Source organism: Schistocerca americana, chromosome 1, assembly GCF_021461395.2.
Source record: "Schistocerca americana isolate TAMUIC-IGC-003095 chromosome 1, iqSchAmer2.1, whole genome shotgun sequence".
In the NCBI taxonomy this organism is placed as follows: Eukaryota; Metazoa; Arthropoda; class Insecta; order Orthoptera; family Acrididae; genus Schistocerca; species Schistocerca americana.
In genome coordinates, this window is record NC_060119.1 from 923,346,075 (window position 1) to 923,363,357 (window position 17,283).

Below are 17,283 nucleotides of genomic sequence, written 5' to 3' on the forward strand. Positions count from 1 at the left end.
TTGAGCAATGCTACAGGCATTCAATATACACACAAGCATTCCTTACCACTTGCTGTAATGGGGTAATTTAGCCTATATATATATATATAGGGATCTGGCAAATGAAAATATACTTAAGAAATGTATGCATGGTCTCTCTCAGAATCTAAAAGAAAGCTTCAACAGCTGTTTATGGAAGAGAATACCCAGGGCTGAAGATTGGAGTCATGGATGAAATAATAACAGTCAATGATGCTGCAATTTCAAGGATCAATGTTATGAAGAAATTGAACGTCCAGACGGGAATGAATACGGCATCAGCTCTAACTGCTACTGATAAGCGGCGGGTAACCGAAGCAGACTCAGCTGCAGAAGCTGCTACCAAGAAGTCAAGGATAAAGAAAAGAATGAAGAGAAAGACTATGGAGGATAAGGAAACAGGAGGAAAACTCGAGTATTCAGCTGGAACGTTCTAAACATGTGGTAAGTTGATAAATCTGTAAATCTTTTTTTGCGATTTACCGAATACTTGAATTTTCATCATTCAGGGACACTTTTCTCCCAAATGACTGAAGTTAAACTCACAAAAATTGGTACAGATATTTAGAATGACATCCTCTACATCCGTTGCCTACTATTTCCTGAAAAAGTTATAACATGATGATGATGATGATGTCGGCGACATTTGAGCTAAATTTTTAAATATTTTTGTTGTAGTAAAATAAATTACTTGCCTTTTTCACAGACCAGCATCAGGAAAGGAACTTGGAGGCATAAAACACTTATGTGAACGTTGTCTGTACTCTGACTCTCTTTCCAAGCTGTGCAGTCAGTGGTTCAAAAGAAAATGGTACCGAAGTGAAATAGTGTTCTGTTTTTTATACTATTATAAATATTGTTATCAGTAACAAAATATAATAAATATCTCAATGATTGTTTGGAAAATGCTTTGACTAATGAGCTTAACTGTATGTAAGAATTTTGAGCTATCTCTCATTTATAGATCAGTTGCACTATGAGGGTGAAGATAATACAAAAAATGTAGCCCGTTAAGGAGCGTGTCCCCTTAAGAATCACAACAATACTGCTTCTGTCTAAAAAGTTAATTCACACAACTCCTGTGTGATCTAACAGTTTGTCACTTTAATATTATCTTATATCACATGTGTCAATTTTCTAAAAGATTAAGTCATTTGTTTCATCAGCTAATAAAATCTGGGTTGTTAGCCAGCGCTGATACATCTTGTGGTTTGTAAAATATTTTGCAACTGAAACAGTACTATCCAGTTTGATATATTACTAGACGTACATGTAAGTGAATGGTACTTAGCGGTGATACGTGTGTCCTGTTAAATTCTCTGCATTATTATGCTTCTTCTACTGAAACTATCTACCAGAGAATAAGATTGACAACCAGTGCTCTATCTGATAGAACTGTGAGATGTCAAACTTGACGACTGATGGGCAGTCGTCATAAACAACTATTCGTTGTCACTATGAGAACAGTTTGTACCTAACATATCCTCTCCCTTGTCAGGGTTTATTCTGTTGTGATAGTGTAAAGAAACATCAAACTAAAATAATATATGACAGCAGAGCATGTGACGGCATTAACCGGGAGAAGTAAAGCGTGATATGATAAGACTGTATTCGAAGATAAAAATAATTATGATACCTCACTGACTCTCTCATTTCCCTATCTCGTTTCGTGTTATTTGCCGACGTCTCAGTATATTATTATGTTCGAAATGCCGGAAGACTATCTTTTGTGCCTATTAGCTTACTTGCCAACCAGTCTTTCGTTGTGTAGACCACCTAAATATTTTTAAAATTTTGAGGTTACTGGTATTTTTTTAATTCACTGTCAAAGTAAATTACGCATTACCAAAACAGTTCGATCGTTGCGTAAGAATTAAATATGCTGCCATTGATGAAAATGTTGCTTCACCAAAACTAATATCTGAAATTGTTTCCTATAATTAGAATTATTCCTTAATCAGTTTTCCTAACTTAAAATTTCTCTATTTCCACCACTTTTACAACTAAATTCTGAACATATTCCTTCCAAAATCTTATTTGAATCTTTTCAATCAGCAGACTTGAAGGTGAATTTCTTGATTATTCCTTCAGAATGACAACAGCAGAGTTCCTTCCCAATCCCTGTCTGCTGGGTCCAGTGCCTCTTCCCTGATACCAACTATTTAGATGAGCAGTCAATCATCGAGTTTATTCCTGTTCTCTCCCACAGACAAATTCAGCGTTGGATATCTAGTCCTGTTTCTTCTTCTTCTGCTACTGACTAGGGTCGCCTTCTACTTGTGTGTCTCATTCCGTGGATGTACAGGACAAATTACTGTCCTATCTCTTGGGTGGTAATCGGGGTAGTCTTTTCCCTTGCGGTCGTCCATGTTTACAAATTTTATCTAGCCGTGCGAGGTCATCCTTCCCATGTGATCATTCCAGTTCCTTTTTCTTGCTTCACCCATTTATTTATGTTTTGTATCCAACACTGTTCCCTTATCGACTCATTTCTTATATTGTCCCGCATGATTACTCCTTGGATCTTAGTACCTTCTTTTCCAATGTCATTAACTTTTATTTGATCTTCGTTTCTGTTCTAATTTCTGCTGCCTATAACAAAACAGGGTACACCATTGCTTTACATATTTTTATTTACCTCACAGTTCTCATGAATTTGTTTTTCCATAAATATTTTGCAGGCTACCCTTACTGCCTTTGTCACTTGATTTTTCACTTTCACTGTTAGGTCTTTGTAGTTGGTAGTGACAATTCCTGGATAATTAAAAGTTCTCATTTGTTCAATTGACACACCATCAACTTTTAATTTACACAATCACGTGCGGATGATATTACCATACCCTTAGTATTTTTAGATAAGATTTCCATGTTATATTGCTTAGCTGCTTTATTAAACTGGTGTAAATCATCCTCACTATTTTACCATTTTATTACTCATTTTGTTGCCCGTTTTCTTCCTTACGCCGTGAGTGAGATGGTCCATTACAAAGTTGAACGGAAGTGGATTTAATGAGTTTCCTTGTCAAATTCCTTTATATAGTATAATTTCATCTGTGGATCCTACGTCTGTCGGAATTCTCGTTTTATTACCTGTATATACATCTTCTATGACTTTCACTAAACCAATTAGTTGCTATCTTGTCGATTAAGGTTCGAAATTACATAATGTTTCTAAAACTATCAACGGCTTTTGGCAAGTCAACGAAGCACAGGTTGGCTGGGTTATAAAACTATATGGATTTATCAACAGCCTATCTTAAAGTAAAAGCAAAAAATGTCTTAAACACATTCTGATTGAGCTTAAGCACGATCGGTATTCCCATAATTTCCAGTTTTTTGTTGTTTTTTTTTTTTTAAATTTTAATAACATTCTCTGAACTGTCCTACGATTAAAATTATTATTATCCTGTGTACAAATACGTAGCGTACCATAGGTAATTCTAAAACCCCATATTAAAAACACTGAAAGGTGACAAATGGATGCGGCAGAGATGTTTTCGGTACGTTTTTAAGGTATTCTGTGTTAAGACGAGCCTGCGCACTTGTCAATTGCACAACCATAGCGACCCGTCCTTTGTGTAATCGGATTGCTCCACGGTCAAGGAACTCGTGAGAAAGTGCACGGCCAGCCACAACCCGTCGCTGTCGCCGGCGGAAGCAGGCTTCATTTGTCAGGGCAGCGCAGGTCGTTGACCTCTTCCAGCCACAATTCGACCCTGCAGTTTTATCGGCTTTCGTCTTTCATGGAGCCAGCGAATGCGTAAAATGTGTACCCACTACTAAAATGTTCCTAAAGCAACTTTGGCATTTGCTCATAAAAGAAATTTGTACATAAAACAATCAATTTCGTCCAAGTACTGCGTTTATTTCATAGGTTACACGCAAAGTGTTAGACACTAATCTGTCTGGGGTCAATCCAGAAAAAATCGACCAATGCTTAGTATTTACCTCACTTCTGTGTTTCATTAGCAAAAACTCAGGAACTCACTGTGAACTATGAATCTTCATAAAAGAAGGTGTACTATCAAGAGCGTACCTAGGAACTATGGGGGTAACTTATGTTAGTTTCGCTGCTAATGACGGAAATGTTTTCAGTTTTCATGTCAAATGACTCACGTACACTCAATATCCATTAAATATTGAAAATTTTTCAGACTTATACTGAACTGATACGTTATATTCAGAATATTCTATTGGCTCATAATTCAAAGTATATTTACTGTTTTTTATTCATCCCTATTATTATTCCCCTCTTCTTATACGTACAGGGTGTCTTTCCTAAGAATCGTCAGGCACATTTTCTCTGGTGTTTCGGCAAATATTTCCAATTTCGTTTTTTTATTGTGTAGCTGGAGTCAGCAGAAACAACTTACGCTCATCACTTCTTTCATGCGACGTTCAGTGTCGACGAAAACGGTCGATTTGTCTCCTATTTCAAACAAAATGGTTCTTATTGATCAATTTAACGAGCCCATTCGATAGAGCGGGCCCAGGTTTCCCTAGTTCGATATTTGTTCTATCGATATGGATCAATAGGAAAAAAAAACCTCGAAGAATAGCCAGTACTCCAGCAGTCACAGCACCACTCTTGCTAACTCATAGCATGCAGCCCCACTAATGCGCTACAGGATTGTCTTTATTCTTCGTCTTTTCTGTCCCTCGAAATACGTATCGATAAAATGACTATCGGACTAGACTAAGTTGGAAGCGCTCTGTCGAATAGGCACATAAAATTCTGATTTAAAAACAGTTTTTTTTTAAGAAACGTACAGACACACAGACACACACACACACACACACACACACACACACACAACACACACGAGAGAGAGAGAAAGAGGGAGAGAGAGAGAGAGAGAGAGAGCAATACGTTGCAAGTGTCATTCGTAGTGAGAAGCGTGTTCTGTGAAGTTTTGAGTGCATTATGTCGGAGCTAAGAGAATTCGAACACGGGCAGATTGTTCATGCTCTCATAGTGCGTGATTCCGTAACCAAGAGAGCCGAAGTGTTTGGCATTTCATGTTTCAAGAGGTGTCGTATCAAAGATTTATACCGCGTACGTGGAAAACGGGAAAAACATCATCCACAAAGTCACAACGCAGAAGAAAGTGTTTGTTGAGTGGTGGTGGCGATCATTGAGGAGAAATGTGACGAAAAAAAATTTTCAAAAGTCACTGCGGAACTGAATATCGCACTCGTGTACCCAGTCAGCACCAAAATTACACGAGGGCAGCTCCAGAAGCTGGGAACTGCAAGGTGAGCAGGAAATGCAAAACTACGAGTTAGTGGCGGAAATTCCCGTAACAGATAAACGTGATGCCATAGCCATAGAATCTGGATTATGGTGCTATGGAAGAAAGGCATTCGGTCGGATGAGCCTCGTTTCACACTGTTTCCAACTTCTGGTCGATTATATGTCTCTGGAGTGAAACATGGCGGGGTCTCGGTGGTGATGGGGGCAGCCTTGCCCAGATATCCCATGGGCCACACAGTTACTCTGGAAGGTTTCAGAACTATGCGGCCTTCTTACCTGTGATGTCCACCCCATCGTACAGTGTTTGTTCCCCAATAGTGTTGTTGTGTGTCAAGACGACAGAGCCCCTGATCAAACAGCTCGCTTCGTCCAGGACTGATTTTGTGAGCACGAGGTTGATTTCGGGCATATCTACAGACCACAAGGAACTGTATTTAACTGCATAACTGCATCATAATTTCAATGCAGAAGAAGCCATGGCAGGAACATAGTGTCTGTCTGGGATATATGACCTAATTGAGGTAAATGACGAAAATATCAAGGAAAACTGCAAAGCCTAAGCAAGGAGCCTGTGAACTGAAATAGCCTATGCAAAAAGAAAAAAATAGTTAGCCGCAGGAAAGAAGAAGAAATCCAGAACTACAGCTTCACAATTGAAACTGAAGTGTTTTTAAGACACTGCAGGGAAGCCACTACAGACCACTCATTTGCAAAAAAGAGGAGTAGCATAGCGAGTTGTGTGAGGAAGATGGAATGGAAAACATGATCTGATGCACGAACTGCTAGAACTGAATGAATGGAAAGTGTGGAAAAGTGGAGAAAGGAGTGAAAGATTTATGCGAGATGTGGCTGGAAAATTACGGAACTATTGCTGTGAAACCTTTTATTTCAAGCACATGCACATTTGTTTGTCACCCTCAATCTACATCCCTCCTCTTTCCTTTCATGCGAATTTTGCGTTTATCGAAACAGTGCTGGAAGTCTTTCTCTGTAAGATCGTTGATTAAGAATACTGCTTTTTCTTTCACTTATTCAACGGACTGAGCTCTTATTCGTTTTGAAGTAGATCTGACGTTGGGGAATACATAAGCCACATGGTGTTAGCTCAAGCGAATAAGGTGGGTGGTCCGACATTCGGATTCGCTAGAAATCTCCTAACAAAGAATGCAGTATGACCCAGTTGATCCGTTGCGTTGATGTAGAACCTAGGACTTATCCTTCCACAATCCGGGTCTTCTGTTCCCACGGGTTTGAGCAAGAACCTCGAGGTAGTAATGTTGATTATTTGTCTGACATTCAGGAATCCAGTGAAGATACAACAATGTGTGGTAAACATGAGCTCTAAAGGGCATACCGTAAGAGCTATGAGCACTTTTTCAGTAGAAGAGATGTTTCACAGTAGCAAAACTGAACAAATGCTCATAGCTCATAAGGCATGCACTTTGGAGCCCATGCACACTGGATATTTTTTGTTACTCTGGTACGTGCTAACTCCTCCTAAAAAATTAAAAGCAAAGAGCTTGCAGAAGAATAGGTGCACTGTCAGAAGTATCAGAACGATTTACCCTTATAACTTTCAGCTCGGTCGTTTCTGGACCAGGATGCCGTGCCACAAACTGATTCATTTACCCTTCTCTTGTAACAACACTGCGGAATGACCCTTGTATATGTAGAAACAGAAGTCAATAGGAAGTAGTTGTTCTTGTGGTCTTCAGTCCAAAGCCAAGTTTGATGCAGCTCTGCATGGTACTTTATCCTGTGGAAGCTTCTTCATTTCCGAATAACTACTGCAAGCAACATCTTTCTGAATCTGCTTACTGTATTCCCCTCTTGGTTTCCCTCCTCGATTTTTACTACCCACACTTCTAACCGATACTAAATTGGTGCTCCCTTGGTGTCGGTCCTATCAACCGATCCCTTCTTTTAGTCAGGTTGTAACTAAAATAATTGGACTTAAAAAATGCGGAAGAGAAAGTGAAGATATCGAAGAGGCAACTGTAATCTAAGGGAAGGGTCCAGCAAAAGGCAAAATGACTTTCGGAGAAGTTAAAGTAAATGCATCAATATTAAGGTTTCAGATGGAAATTCGCTGTTAAACTCGGAGAAGAGAGTGGACGGATAGAACGAGTCCACTGAGTTCCTCCGAGAGGGGAAGGAGCTCTCTGATGACGTCATGAAGATGTAGAAAGTATATCGGATCCAATATTAGAGATTACAGAGACTTGTAAGGTCACAATCATACAAAACAAACGTGATGGGTAACATCAGAAAAATTTGAGAAGTATCATGTTGCCCCCTTGAGCTGCTTGTAAAATACAAACTGTTTCAGTCATCTGACCGTCATCTGGTTCATAACAGGATTCATATAATCATGTTAGGCGAAATATATAATCTTTATCGTCAGGTGATAGAAATATAAAAAATGCACTGTTACCATATCGTAATATAATTTAAGTCGTCAATCTAGCACAGTTTTCATGGAGTAAGGGGAGTAGCTTACAATTGGTTCGCCTCTTACTTTAAGAACAGAAAGCAGAAGGTAATTCTCCGCAATATTGAGAGTGGTAATGATGTTCAGTCCCAATGGGGCACTGTTAAATGGGGCGTTCCCCAAGGATCGGTGCTGGGGCCACTGCTGTTTCTTATTTATATAAATGATATGCCTTCTAGTATTACAGGTGATTCAAAAATATTTCTGTTTGCTGATGAGACCAGCTTGGTAGTGAAGGATCTTGTGTATAATATTGAAACATTATCAAATAATGTAGTTCATGAAATAAGTTCGTGGCTTGTGGAAAATAATTTGATGCTAAATCACAGTAAGACTCAGTTTTTACAGTTTCTAACTCACAATTCAACAAGAACTGATATTTTAATCAGACAGAATGGGCATGTTATAAGCGAGACGGAACAGTTCAAGTTCCTAGGCGTACAGATAGATAGTAAGCTGTTGTGGAAAGCCCATGTTCAGGATCTTGTTCAGAAACTAAATGCCGCTTTATTTACCATTAGAACAGTATCTTAAATAAGTGACATTTCAAAACGAAAAGTAGTCTACTTCGCATATTTTCATACGCTTATGTCATATGGTATTATTTTTTGGGGTAATTCTTCTGATTCAAAAAGGTATTTTTGGCTCAAAAACGGGCTGTTCGAGCTATGTGTGGTGGAAGTTCGAAAACCTCTTGTCGACCCCTAATCAATAGTCTGGGAATTTTGACATTGCCCTCACAGTATATATTTTCTTTAATGTCGTTTGTTGTTAGCAATATTAGCTTATTCTCAAGAGATAGCAGCTTTCACTCAGTTAATACTAGGCAGAAATCAAATCTGCATGTGGAATGCACTTCCTTGACTCTTGTGCAGAAAGGAGTGCAGTATTCTGCTGCATCCATTTTCAATAAGCTACCACAAAAACTCAAAAATCTTAGCAGTAGCCCAAACGCTTTTAAGTCTAAACTGAAGAGTTTCATCATGGCTCACTCCTTCTATTCTGTCGAGGAGCTCCTGGAAGAGACATTGCTTCTTCCAAATTTAATGATCCTAAGGTAACGGAAAGTACCCGTAGGTTTTCATGAGTGAGATTGCAAGTATCGGAATATGTGCCATAAGTTTTAGTATCTCTTGATTACATTGACTTAGAAGCTTAACTTTATTATGCCACTAAGGGAACATAGTGCATGACATAAATTTCAACTTTATACGTCTAACTGTCCCTGAGAGAAAGGCGTTTAAACAAACGGACAGACAAGAAGTCATATAACAAACGGCAAAAAAGTTTTTGCGTGTGCTATAATTGCAGATCAACGATTTCGGATTTTTTCCTTTACCTGTACTGTGAAGTCTGACTTCCTATCAAATCTCATGATTCTACGTCCACGGGAGGTACCCTGAAGATGAGTGAGTTTTGGAGAATCAAAATACGTGGCATAAATAGCCATAAATGGCTCTGAGCACTATGGGACTTTATTTCTAAGGTCATCAGTCCCCTAGAACTTAGAACTACTTAAACCTAACTAATCTAAGTACATCACACACATCCATGCCCGAGGCAGGATTCGCACCAGCGACCGTAGCGGTCACGCGGTTCCAGACTGTAGCGCCTAGAACCGCATGGCCACCCCGACCGGCTGTTTTGATTGCATTGACTTAGAACCTTAAGTATTTTCTACCGCCAAGGGACCGTAGACCTCAGTGTGTAAGGTAAATTTCAAGTCGATACGTCGGCTCATTCCTGAGAAAAGGGCTCCGAATAGTCACACAGACGGACAAACAGACGGACAACAAAGTGATCCTGTACCGTTTTTACCCATCGAGATACGGAACCCTAAAAAGATGAGAGTGTAGAGAAGTAGCAAAAGTCAAAGGAATAATGTACCTGACATCAGAATTGGGGACTGCGGAGAAGACGAACTGATGGAATTCAGTTAACTTGGAAGCAAAATAAAGCAATGAAGGAAGGAGCAAGTATGACGTAAGAAGAAGACCAGCACTGACAAAGAGATCTTCCTCTTGAATTCTACTAATATCAGACACAAGCCTTACTTTGGGAACGAAATTTCTGAGAGCGTACCATGTATTTATAATTAAAGTGCAGCTAGTCACGGAAATTCAGTGTAGACTGTAATTATTGTATGGCAGCGAAACGTAGTAGATAAGCTGTTGCGTTAACGTGGAACCGATTTGCGCTGGATAAAAATTAGTCTCAAGTTTGGCTACAAGCTGCAAGTCTGGCGCCGTACAGCATCTTGTCGTAGAGAACCTATGTATGCTCTCTTATCTCGTCGATGTCTCCGGTTCTCATACTGAACAAACTGTGTAAGAGGCGGTTAGTAACGAAATCGATTGTGGATTACTGCTGAACGGTGTGGGATCCACATCAGATAGGATTGACGGAGGACATCGAAAAAGTGAAAAGATGGACAGATCGTTTTGTATTATTACGAAACAGGGGAGAGACTGCCATGGATATAATACACGATTTCTGATAACGATCATTAAACAGAGGCGTTTTCCGTTGCAGCATGATATTCTCGTGAAGTTAATCAGCAACTTTCTCCTCAAAGTGTGGGAATATTTTGTTGGTGCCCATCTATATAGGGAGAAATAGTCATCATCATAAAATAAGAGGGTTGGGGTTGTTTGGGGGAAGAGACCAAACTGTGAGGTCATTAGTCTTATCGGATTAGGGAAGGACGGGGAAGGAAGGCGACCGTGCCCTTTCAAAGGAACCATCCCAGCACTTGATTGGAGCGATTTAGGGAAATCACGGAAAACCTAAATCAGGATGGCCGGACGCGGGATAAAATAAGAGAAATTACAGCTTCTGACGATAACATTCGAGAGTGGGACAGCAGAGAAAGAGCTTGAAGGTGGTTCGTTGAACCCTCTGCCAGGCACTTAATTGTGTATTACAGAAAAAATTAGTTTCAATTTCGTACTCAAGGTGCAAATTTGGCGCTGCTTTCCTCACCTGTTTGACCTTTTCTGTCCATATCTCGTTCCTAATCCATTACATATGGAAACATTTCTATACGTCTTTCTTGCGTTCACAGCGCAAGATTTGCACCTCCTGGCCAAAATTGGAACGGATTTTTTTCCAGCGTAAATCGGCTCTGCGTTAACGCATTAGCATATTACGAAGTTTCGCTGGCATGCGATAATTACAGCACACGCTGGACCTCTGTTACTATCTACTCTTTAATTATAGCCAAACGGTATCTTCGGAACGCATCATTGTATGGAGGTGAATCATGGGCTGAGAAAACCGGGAAAGAGGGGAGTCGAAGTATTTGAGAAATGATGTTACACAACGATGGTAAAAATTGACGAACGTGAAGTGATAAAATTAGAAATGAGGAGGCTCTCCACCAAGCGATGTGGAAAGGAACAATTGGGAAGTACTTATTAGAAGAAGGTGTACAGATGTGGAAGTTGCCAGGTAACTAGAGGGGGCAATAGAGGGGAAAAACCGTAGGTAAAGACAGAAATTGGAATATATCTAACAGATATGGAGGTGAATCATGGACTGAGAAAACCGGGAAAGAGGGGAGTCGAAGTATTTGAGAAATTATGTTACACAACGATGGTAAAAATTAACGTACGTGAAGTGATAAAATTAGAAATGAGGAGGCTCTCCACCAAGCGATGTGGAAAGGAACAATTGGGAAGTACTTATTAGAAGAAGGTGTAACAGATGTGGAAGTTGCCACGTAACTAGAGGGGGCAATAGAGGGGAAAAACCGTAGGTAAAGACAGAAATTGGAATATATCTAACACATAACTTAAGAAATCTGGTGTTAATGCTACCATGAGATGAAGTGGCTGGCACAGCAGATGAAATCGTGGAGAGGGGAGGGCATCACACCCGTCGGAATACCTTCCCCTCTTCACTCTCTAACCGCACCCCAAAAAAATGAGCTTTTATATTTTTCAGTTTGTGTCGTAATCGAAAGACACATGCAGTACTCAAATAAAAACATGCAACTGGAACTTAGATTTTGATCTTTTACACTGCCGGGGTTACGTCATAGGAATCTCATCTATTCCAAACTCAAATAAGAAGCAATGGAAAGCACTTTAAAGCGGACCGGTTTGTTGTACGACTGAAAGCAGGAGATAGAGGCTCTTTACTTGCAAGAAATCTCGAAAAAGTAGTCTTCTGTTACGAGAAGCATGTTTGGAAAGAGCGCATTATGAAGAAATGTACAAGTCTATAAAATCTCTGACGTCAGACAAGTATAGTCGTGTATAGTCGTGCTGACAGTTTCTTTATTGGTGCCACACAGTATTAGGACAATATATCAGTGTAGAACTAGACTGCACTAGAAGACTAGAGCTATGATATGCCATCGTGGTATATTAAAAATTTTAAGAGGCATTGGATAACAATTCGTTTAATGAACAAATTAAGAGAATATGGACTATCACACCATTTGCGTGATTGGATTGAAGAGTTCCTAGATAACAGAACGCAGCGTGTCATTCTCAATGGAAAGAATTCTTCCGAAGTAAGAGTGATTTCAGGAGTGCCGCAGGGGAGTGTCGTAGGACCATTGCTATTCACTAAATATCTAAATGACCTTGTGGATAACATCGGAAGTTCACTGAGAGTTTTTGCGGATGATGCTGTAGTATATCAACAGGTTGTAACAATGGAAAATTGTACTGAAATGCAGGAGGATCTGCAACGAATTGACGCATGGTGCAAGGAATAGCTATTGAATCTCAAAGTAGATAAGTGTAATGTGATGCGAATACATAGATAGAAAGATCCTTTATCATTTAGCTACAGTGTAGCAGGTCAGCAACTGGAAGCAGTTAATTCCATAAATTATCTGGGAGTAAGCTTTAGGAGTTATTTAAAATGGAATGACCATATGAAATTAATGGTCGGTAAGGCAGATGCCAGACTGAGGTTCATTGGAAGAATCCTAAGGAAATGCAGTCCGAAAACAAAGGAAGTAGGTTACAGTACACTTGTTTTCCCACTGCTTGAATACTGCTCACCGGTGTGGGATCCGTACCAGACAGGCTTGATACAAGAGATAGAGAAGATCCAAAGGAGTGCAACACGCTTCGTTACAGGATCATTTAGTGATCGCGAAAGCGTTACGGAGATGACAGATAAACTCCAGTGGAAGACTGTGCAAGAGAGACGCTCAGTAGCTCGGTAAGGAATTTTGTTGAAGTTTCAATAACATACCTTCACCGAGGAGTCAAGCAGTATATTGCTCCCTCCTACGTATATCTCGCTAAGAGACTATGAGGATAAAATGAGAGAGATTAGAGCCCACACAGAGGCATACCGACAATCTTTCTTACCACGAACAATACGAGATTGGAATAGAAGGGAGAACCGATAGAGGTACTCAAGGTTCCCTCCGCCACACACCGTCAGGTGGCTTGCGGAGTATGGATGTAGATGTAGATGAATCTGGCTGCTGCAGTCGACCTTCTATTCGCAATAGTTAAAACAAACAACTGCTCTTCGGTTACTTTCACAAATAGTGATTACAAATAGGAAACACTATTAATGTATTGTTTACACTTAAACATAACACGAATTTTGTAATATAGCACTTGCTGTTTCAGAATGTCCTATGTCAGTTGTTATCATAAATTTCCGTTGGATAACAACTTACACGTAATTAATGAGAACGCATTTCAATGATTCAATAACGGATTGTTTGTCTGTTCGGAAGGAACTGACCGGAGATGTCTCAATCAAATATTCTAAGAACGCTGTGTTTGGGCACTGTTTCCTAGCAACGTTAAGTACGTAACACTTCGAGAATCAATGGAGTTCTATTTCTATTGCGACGGACACAGCAGCAGCTCGAACACGGAGTGCACTGTTCTACGGATAGCTGACACTGAAACAAACTACTGGTACGTGCTCGTTCCGTTACTGTATTACGTTTCGTTGCAATTCTAGCTCAATCACAGAAAATTAATGTTTGTTTCTGCTAATTTGTCGTAATTTACCTACTGAGTGGACAAATACATCAAGAGAAACTTATTGTGTCACAAACTAGTATTCGTTTCGTGCCGAGGTGGTGTGGATTTGACGATAACGAAATGTGCCGTGAAAACCGATGAAAGTATGCGTGCCGGCCGGTGTGGCCGAGCGGTTCTAGGCGCTACAGCCTGGAACCGCGCGACCGGTACGGTCGTAGGTTCGAATCCCGCCTCGGACATGGATGTGTGTGATGTCCTTAGGTTAGTTAGGTTTAAGTAGTTCTAAGTCTAGGGGACTGATGACCTCAGCAGTTAAGTCCCATAGTGCTCAGAGCCATTTCTTAGTTAAGTCCCATAGCGCTCAGAGCCATTTGAACAGTATGCTTCCATGGCGCCATTTAGCTATTAACGAGCAGAGCATCTGCTCTCACCTTAACATTTACAGTTGTTCTCTGCAGGCACGCAGTAACTAGTACCGTCACTAACCTGGTATCAGAAAGTATTATAAACTGCATGGCAAAAATGAACACCTAATCTTTATGGTATAAGCTCTGATTTTTCTTATTAAGATGATCATTCCTCTATATGTAGGTTAGTGCCAGTAAAATACTTTCAAGTTTAGAGGAGAAAGTTTATCATTGAAATTTCTTGAAAAGATCTCGCCGCAACGCCAAGGCCTTTGTTTTAATGATTGCCATCCGAAACGGCTCATCATATCCATGATACTTGCTCTCCTATTTCGCGAATGTACAAAACGAACTGCAATTCTTTGGGCTTCATCGACGTCTTTGGTCAGTGCTATCTGGTAAAGACCACGTACTGCACAGCAAAAATCTAGCAGAGGATGGATAAGTGTAGTGTAAGCAGTCTATTTAGCAAACCTGTTAACATCTTCTAAGATTTCTGCAATGAAAAGCAGTCTATGGCTTGCCTTCCCAACAACTTTATCTTTTACATTTAAATTGTTCGTTGTTTTAATTCCTTGTGAATTTATCGTATAACTGATTTTTAACAGATTTTTTTTTTTAGTACTTACGTGGATGACCTCGCACTGGTCAAGGGCCATGATGACGTGGATACACATGTTCTCATTAGCTCACCTACAGGTGCGAAGGATAGGGGCTTTACCTGCCCTTCGGGGTCTCACAGCTATTCACGCCACACGACTTTACTTTATATGGGAAAAAATCGTACACCGTATTAGGGATTTCCAGTTTACTCAAGATCAAGTATTGCAACAGTGCATATGGAGAAAATGAAACGTTTACATTTATAAATCAATAGCACAAGTGGTTCTTAGGCATCAGCTGTCGACTCATGCTGAAACATCCATATCAGTATGTGGTGTAGCCTCCACGGGCAGCAACGAAGTCACTGACTGACTCTAGCACCCAGTCGATCGTACAGATAACGAACACCGTTCTGGGATGAATTAGACCACGCCTGCACGACCTGTGTACATCGATGCTGAGGTGCGAGTGGAAGATGGGCTAGACGTGTGCGTGCCCATAGTCTCACTGCTAATAACTGGTTGGCAACAGTTGGTGCTGGCACACCTGGGCTGAAAAGCCCTCTTACCAGTGCTGTGGTAGCTGTACGATGTATCTACCCTTTCAGTACAACAATTCTGCCTGGCGCCTGTGCTGTGTGGACGTCCAGAACCCTCGTCTACAGGTGTGAGAATGTTCACGTGACCACTGATACCAGAATAGTTGCACAACTAACTCGCAATATCCAGCTCGCCACCGGAAGGCCACAATTTGACCTCTTTCAAATTCGCTCAATTGCCTGTAGGAAGCGTGAGTGCATCTCCCAGGCATGGGTGCGTGCTTGCTTCACACATTTGCACCACAGTGAGGCTTCTGGCCATGAGGACTGCCTTCTGAAGGGTAAACATATATGGCGCTCTGGTAGCTAAGCCACTACGCCCATCTACTGGTGCACGCTGAAACCATTATCAGTATGCCTGTATGTCTACTATCCCCCACGTAGCATATGCCGCTATCGGATCAAAATCGAGGTCGTCTTGCATTAGCAGCAGAAAGTGCCGATTCCCCCCCCCCCCCCCCGCCCCCCTCTCTCACCATGCCTGCACCTCGCGCCCCAATCACGCAGGACGCAGGTGAATTTGGAAAATATCAAACACACATTTTATTATTAGTGGGCCAGTATTTCATACCGAAGTCATTGAAAGCTCGTAAGGACATATTCGCAGTTATCGCGTAAACGGCTCGTTTGCAGATCGCTTTTGATGAGAATGTTTTTGCATGTACCAGGTGAGCATGGAGTTTTTCCTTTATTAAAAAAAAATTATTTCCAAGCAACTATGCTAGATACAGCTACGTAGCTTATATTAAATATTAGCTTAACTGAAAAAGTTATTTTCGATAACTCCCCTTCCCTGCGCAGTTTTATGCAAATTGTAGCTAAATGGCTCTGAGCTCTATAGGACTTAACATCTGTGGTCATCAGTCCCCTAGAACTTAGAACTACGTAAACCTAACTAAACTAAGGACATCACACACATCCATGCCCGAGGCAGGATTCGAACCTGCGACCGTAGTAGTCACGCGGTTCCGGACTGAGCGCCTGAACCGCTAGACCACCGCGGCCGGCTGCAAATTGTAGCTAAAATCGTATAAATACACTCATGCTCATAAATTAAGTATAATTCTGATACATTGTGAAACAACGCTCTGGTGGGCGGTTTGCGGGTTTAAATCACTTCAGGGTATGACCATACGGTGCATTTGACCTGCGGTCATCGCACTTGGCGCTTGCAGCAGTCAACATACGCAGACGTGTGTTGGTGCATGTCGGAGTACGATGCAGCGAGTAAGTGTGCAGACGTTTCAGACGTGCTAATGGTGACTGTGTATTGAAAATGGCTCGAAGACCACATACTGATGACGTTATGAGGGCGACTGGAGGATGGTCAAACAAAGCAGGTCGTAGCACGGGCCCTCCGTGTGCCACAAAGTCAGATCTCACGATTATGGCAACGATTCCAGCAGACAGGAAACGTGCCCAGGCCCTACAGTACGGGACGTCCACGGTGTACAACACCACAAGAAGACCGATATCTCACCACCAGTGCCCGAGACGGCCACGAAGTACTGTAGGTAGCCTTGCTCGGGACCTTACCGCAGCCACTAGAACAGTTGTCTCCAGACACACTGTTTACAGACGACTGAACAGACATGGTTTATTCGCCCAGAGACCAGCAAAATGCCTTCTACTGACCCCTGGTCAAAGAAGAGACCGTAAAGCATGGTGTCAAGAACACAGTACATGGTCGTTGGAACAGTGGACCCAGGTTATGTTCACGGACGTGTCGAGGTACAGTCTGAACAGTGATTCTCAGCGGTTTTTCGTCTGGCGTGAACCAGGAACCAGATACCAATCCCTTAATGTCCTTGAGTGGGCCCTGTATGAAAGTGGTGGTTTGATGGTGTGGGGTGGGATTATGACTGATGCACGTTCATCCCTGCATGTCTTTGAGAGAGGAACTGTAACACGTCAGGTGTATCGGGACGTCAGTTTGTACCAGT